Source organism: Belonocnema kinseyi, chromosome 2 (assembly GCF_010883055.1).
Source record: "Belonocnema kinseyi isolate 2016_QV_RU_SX_M_011 chromosome 2, B_treatae_v1, whole genome shotgun sequence".
In the NCBI taxonomy this organism is placed as follows: Eukaryota; Metazoa; Arthropoda; class Insecta; order Hymenoptera; family Cynipidae; genus Belonocnema; species Belonocnema kinseyi.
Window position 1 is genome coordinate 67,816,952 of NC_046658.1, and position 6,666 is coordinate 67,823,617.

A 6,666-nucleotide genomic window follows, 5' to 3' on the forward strand; every position below is an offset into this window, starting at 1 on the left:
ATATATATATATGCAAACGTAAATGTAAAAGTTATTTTGAAATTGAAAAATTAGCTTCGGAAATATATCAATGTCAGCTGTTTTTATAAAAGCAAAAATGCTCGATGTTATAAAGAAGAAGGAAAGAAAAGAGAAAAAACAAAACAATTGACTCATTAGGAAAAATATTAAAAAATAACTACATTATTATTCTAATAAATATATCTTCTTCCGTCTAAATCCATCATTTGTCGTAAAAATTCAAAATTTATATATCCCCTTTTAAGTGTCGAATTGTATATAATATACATCATTTATATTTTTGAATGATGGATTTATTTTCTGTTGCCAAATTTGTCGTATATTTCACTTAAAAAAATGTCTTTATATTTATTTTAATTTCAACAAAATTATTACTTTTTAACCGATTATTACGAGGATTAGTATGCGATAGCTTCTTGCATAATCAAAGTCATGCAAAACAAACTTCCACAGTCTTGCTTTTTTACAGCTGATGCGGTTTCCCAATTCCCAATTTGCATTGAAAAAATACAAAATCATCTCCATTACTCCGCGCTGATAACGATAAATTGCATTACACGTCTCAAGTGGTCTCAAAGCGCAAAATAAATCCAGATAAAACCTAACCGTGTGACAAATCTTGATGAAGATGGCAGATATCAAATAAGCTCTCGACCTTGAAGACCCGAAGAACGCTTCTGCTCTTTTGTCCGCTTCCGTTCGCTTCCTCCTCTGTCACGACAGCTTATTTCCGTTTTTCTAATCACCCGGCTTCCGCTTCAGCCAGTAGAAAGGAAGGACACGCTATTAATTTATTTCCACTGGTTCCACTAAGCTTGTGTTATGATTTGAACTAATCACGAAAATCCCAAAGCAAAACGTCACTAAAGAGTAGAAACGGGTAACCAAACTTGAAGCAAACACACCTCCACACCTGGAACAACCCCTCCGCCTCCACGCCGAAACTTAGAAGATTCCGCGACAAAACACAGAAGCTCTGCAATGGCGACTCGGTCTTCCTACTGAAAGAGTGCTCGCGTGTTCAACTGTTCAACAATTCATTCAGCCTTCGTGGTGTTCGCGCCCTACGACGAATCAACCAGCCAACGAAACGCAGAAAATACAAGGCCGAGACGCTCCGAAGTTGGCCGAAGGTAGGCGGTCGAATCTGGGGCGATGCCGCGCCGGATTGCCGTGGGTGAACTGTGAAGACGGCAATGAATAGGTTGAAAGAAGAGCAAAGAGTAAGTTTGAAAAGAACTCCTGATCCTGCAGAAGCGGACGGTGCAGCTTTACTACGGGAGGGGTAGACTATAGAGTAGAAGTAGACAGAAAGAGTATACAGAAAGGTGAGCTTCGTCATCAGCAAGGAGCCACAGAGGGGCGAGGGGGCCTCCGATCGAACAACGGATGGAGCGATGCAGGAAACCGAGGAAACAATCACTCCCTCCTCTGTAGACTAGTCACTGCGCTCCAGCTGGTACTCCTCCACAATCCACATGATACGAAGACTCTTCCAGCAGCCGGATGACTCGCTCGGAATAATTGCTTTTATTGCTTTATTTGCAGTCATGATGATGACGGCCTCAACCTCATATTTAGACGCGCCATCTAGAACTCCAATTTTAGCATTCCTTCTCGGACATTTTAGCCTTAAATATCTTCAAACCTTTGAAGCAAGAAGAATAAGGGAAAGCTTGATTTAAAGTAGTTTTTGTATATTGAATAAGCTAGCGGATTTTTGCTTTATTTTGGTTTCTTCCAGTTCTCTTAATGAGACTCCTCTTTGGTTATGAATTGCGTGGGCTTCTAAATTATTGCGTCATCTTCGAGATAACTCTGGCAGATGATATATGGAATATTTTCATATAGGAATGAATATCAAACTAAAGGGATATTATGCATACACTTCTACGCCATTTAAAGATTAAACTGATTAAATACGTTATTCCCTATTCGAGTTTGTTTTCTTTGCAACAAATCAGAAAATAGCTGTGTATATTTCATCTTAATTATTCTGAACAAAACTGAAAAAATATAAATTCAAATAAGTTATAAAGACGTAATTTTCCAAACAGCTGATCAGTTACGAATATTCCACAGTATATAGTTACAGGGGATGTAAAGTATAAACTACATTTCTTTTTTCTTCCTTAATCCTCTTTGAAACCTGTGCAAGAAATAGCTACCTGGGCTCCGCAAAAAAATACTTGATCACTGTATGGATCCAACTGTGATGCGGTTTACAGTGGCACGTATATTGGATTGTTTAGTAGGGGAGTAGGTGTCCTCTCTTCGAACCACAACGTGGTAGCTATCCCCCGGAGCCAAACATCGCATTTTTCTCAGCAAAGAATGAAAAAAAGGACAAAAGTGGTATAGTTTCAAAAATTTTAATTGCTTTATTATTTTAAAAAAGGTGAGTTTTTGCGTGAAGTAACTTTTTGAAATCGCCAAACCTGCCCTCACCCCAAGCCTAGAACGCTAGAGGATGCAGGTGGTTCTCCTGCACGCGTCGAATAGGTGCCACTGAACTCATATTTATTGCATCTATCATCAAAACAAAGAGTAAAGGTGCCCAAAAAATATTTGGTCTGCACCAAATTTTAGTGATCTTAATAAGGCAGTTGAACAAGGTCCTATAAAAAAATTAAATCCTTCTCTGAGTGGGCCTGGATTGTACACGTAAATGCGTCTGCAGTTTGTCATGCTGATTTCCTTCGCGATTATGTGTGGTTTGCATAGCATAAACGTCAGAATATAAAAGATTAAAACATTTTTTAGCGCGCATACATTTTTTGTAGGGTATAGTATTTTTGTATACTTACATTTTATCGGAAAGGGTGTGAAACTCCGATGAAGCATTTTTTTTAATTATCAATCTTAAGACGTTGGTAGAAATTCAGAATTTTTGAAATATAAGTTTATACATCTTGCACAGTTTTGAAACCTCTTATATCGATGTATTTTTATGCGTTGGCTACGGCAAAAGCTTAAATTCTTGGACCCCCCCCCCCCCCCCCATTTTCAGGGAATATTGCATAATTGTTTGTAAACATGGAAAATAATCTCGGTCCGTATGTCCGGCGGAATTCCAGGATGACCGACAAACTACTACGCAACAGTAGGTACCATAGGATATTACTGCGCATCGAATTAGGTAAATAAATCTTCAAAACTGCCCCGAACATTACCTGACAACCTGAAATTTTCTTGGTCAAACGAACCTTGCCTTAACCTTTCAATGCAATATTCCGAACTTCGCATTCCCAGTTTCAGGAAATCTTTACCGAATTTGTTGTGCTCTCAGCTGTGAAAGGTAGAAGATAGTAAGAAAGCATATCCCTATCGATACCCCCTTTCAAGTACCCTACTGAAAATTCCTATATAGGAACCTACATAGGATCCTATATAGGATTCTACATAGGGTGCTATGTTTCACCTATAGGAAAGGACATAGGATCCTATATAGGTGCCTGTATGGGACACTCCCTAATAAGGTACCTAATAGTGCCTAACTGATAGCACCTAACTAATGATACCTCATGGTACCTATGTCTCTAGGTGCTCCTGGAGGACCAAAAAAAACTTCTGCGCAGCCGTAGGTGCTATAAAATAGTACTGCGCATCTGGATATGGTCCCATGCTGAAACATATACAGGATCCTATATAGGATCCGATGTAGATTCCTATATAGACCTATATAGGAATTTTCAGTAGGGTAGCCTTCACACCGCGATTCAAATAGCCCTATAATTCTCATAATTTGTATGAACATCCATTACGTATATCGTATTACAAAATAGATATTCACTAGACACCATCAGAATCAAGGACATTATTGAATTCAATTTTGAAGATTCGTAAAAGTGTCTGATGGTCTGGCCCAGGGCTGGCGCTGATCAGATATCCCAAGGACAACAAAAATTCTAAGGCCGGTAAGCTTTTTTTACATATTTCTAAAAAGTTACAAGGGTTTTAAAATGATAGAAAATGCGAAATTCACACTATCAAAGCAATACTTCTTTAATCATCACGTTGACAGTCTGGCCTGCGCTCCAAAATTGGTACTGTATAAACCCAATTATAATAAAAAATGTTTTTTTTCCAATTCATTAAAAAAAAAATTTCATGACATTTCGAGCTAGATGCATTGAAAACAATTAAGTTTCTTTAAACGTTTCGGTATACAATGGTGGCTTTCATTAGTGAATTTACGTAAGTCTGTGAAAATTACATGTTTTAAATTTAAAGTGATTTTATTAATTACTCAACATTAAAAAGGCATTAAACAAATGAGAGTTTGAAGATGTGGCATTTTACTTCCATGTTATATTCTGCGTGTTTATACATCCTATATTAATATACATAAATGTATAAAGATGGTTTAAAAAAAAATTGTATTATTTTTATTTACTTTCTTTTATTTATTTACCAATAATTATCAGTAAAGAAGATAAAAAATTATGTCATTAAAATATATTCATTTCTTTCCAATATAAAGAAAGAATTGAAGAATAATAAGTTTATTGTTTGAAACTTTTTTCTCTGCAATTAGCTTGCTTCACCAAAAAGCAAATCAGATTTTTCTTTCCGATTTGAAAATTTTTGCAAGTTTTTCAAAGTCGCTTTTTGATACTATAACAGATAAAAAACTTTTTTGCCTAAATTTGCTTCCAATACAATAAATCGATTGTATCTAAAAGGAGAAAAATCCGTCCCGAATTTGGCATGGAAAGCTATGCCTTACTCATTACTGGCTTACTCTAAGTGTACGGATTTCGTGCTTTTCTCGTACTGAAGATTGCCATACTAATATCGCACGAAATCCGGTCAGCATATAAAGTATATGCAAAAGAAATTAAGCGTACAAAAACGTTGTAGGTAATGGGTGATACGGGAAATCGTCTAGCTGGGTAATATATGGAGGGGTAAACTTTCCGTGCAGAACCTTTTTTTCGCCGCGGAAAATTTACCCCTCCATCGATTACTTATAGCTGAACGTTACCCCGTTCTACCAATTACTTGCAATGTTACTTACAAATATTTTTTGAGGATACGACCATCATCCAAACTTCCTTTTCAAAATTCCATGACTTACACCTAAATTTTTCCTTGACCATTTTTATGTTTTTCCTGAAAATGAATATCTAGAAAACCAGAATTCGAATGTTCTAACATATTTTTATTAAAAATAAGAAACTGAAAATTTATTATGCAAATAAAAATATAAAAGTTAGACATTTTACTTCGATGTTCTGTACTTCATGATTATACAAGCAAATGCAATATTAGAAAAAGAGAAAAAAAACGTATCTAAAAGTACTACCTACTAACTTTTTTCAGAATAAGAAAGAATTCAAAAATATAAGTTTATTACTTTGTTGTCATCATATTTAATCTTTATGAGCAGGTGAGTCATTTACGGCCAACCTGTAAGCAAAATCGAAATGAAATAAAACAAAAACATTTTTATCTATTTTTCTGCAAAATTTAGCTTGCTTCTCGAAAAGCAACTAACATGTTTCTTTTATAACTTTTAATTTTTTAGGTTGCCACCATTTTGTTATTTTTGAACATTGTTCAAATTTGTGTTTTTCATGAGTAGATGTCAAAATTCAAACACGCTTATAACTTTGTGGAAAACATTTGTCTCATATGGGACCGATAAAAAAAAATGTAACGCCTTTAGGAGAAGGGAAGGGTCACCTCGAGCGTTAATATTAAACTTACATACACTTATTATAGAAAAAACTGTACGTAGAAAGTTGCTGAAAGATTTAGCTACTCGAATATGTAGAATATATCTGATTTGAAATCATTCCGGTCAAAAATAATCAATAACTATTAAATATCATTAATATTTTTATAGACTGTACTGCATTAACATGCATTAAAAAACAGTACCAAGCGGGTTTTAATGCACAGGAGTTAATGTACCAGATAACGAAAGGCAAACAGTCTATACAAAAGAATATGCCTACGTTAAGAAAGTTTATTATTTTATTTAAAAACCTTTTGAACGGATTTATTACAATCTTTTTCGGGAGAAAATAGCTTTGTTCTATCATTACTAATTTTCTCCAATTCTTTTTAACTTGAAAGCATGTTTCATTATAGATTTTACACAAATATTCATATTTTACAGATCACTGCAAGCTAAGATAAACAAATATAATGCATAAAATGCGCAGTGTTTACAAGTATAATCAGGAAGGTAATAAATCAAGTGAAATTTTTCAGGTAAATAACTAAGCAATTTGTACTTTTTATGTCAGACAGCGAATACATTTTTTGAAATAGTAAAAAAGGTAACTGTTCTTTGAAACTTGTATGACTAAAAAAAAAACTATTTTTGTATTTCGACAAATTTAGGAGCATTCAAACGTTTCTTGGTGACTTTTTAATTTCTCAAATTTTCAACTCGATATCTCAATAATTCGTATGGAGGAGAACAAGAGGCCATTCACTCTGAAATCAGCTGAAACTTTGCTGAAGATTGAATTTGATTTCATATCAGTTCATTTCGGATTTCATAGCATTTTAGACCATTGATGCTTTCATGCTCGATGATTACTCGTAAGGGTCGCACTCACAGTCGCACTATATAACGCTAGAGGCGGCGCAGTCAGCGTAGGTGATACGGAGAATATTAAGTAAACTTTC

At 34.9% G+C, this 6,666-nt stretch overlaps 1 protein-coding gene across 2 annotated transcripts in view; it reads left to right on the plus strand.

Annotated features, from left to right (window-relative positions):
• The window catches only part of LOC117167474, a 32,774-nt gene that overhangs the window by 378 nt on the left and 25,730 nt on the right, over positions 1-6,666 (plus strand). The window lies entirely within an intron of this gene.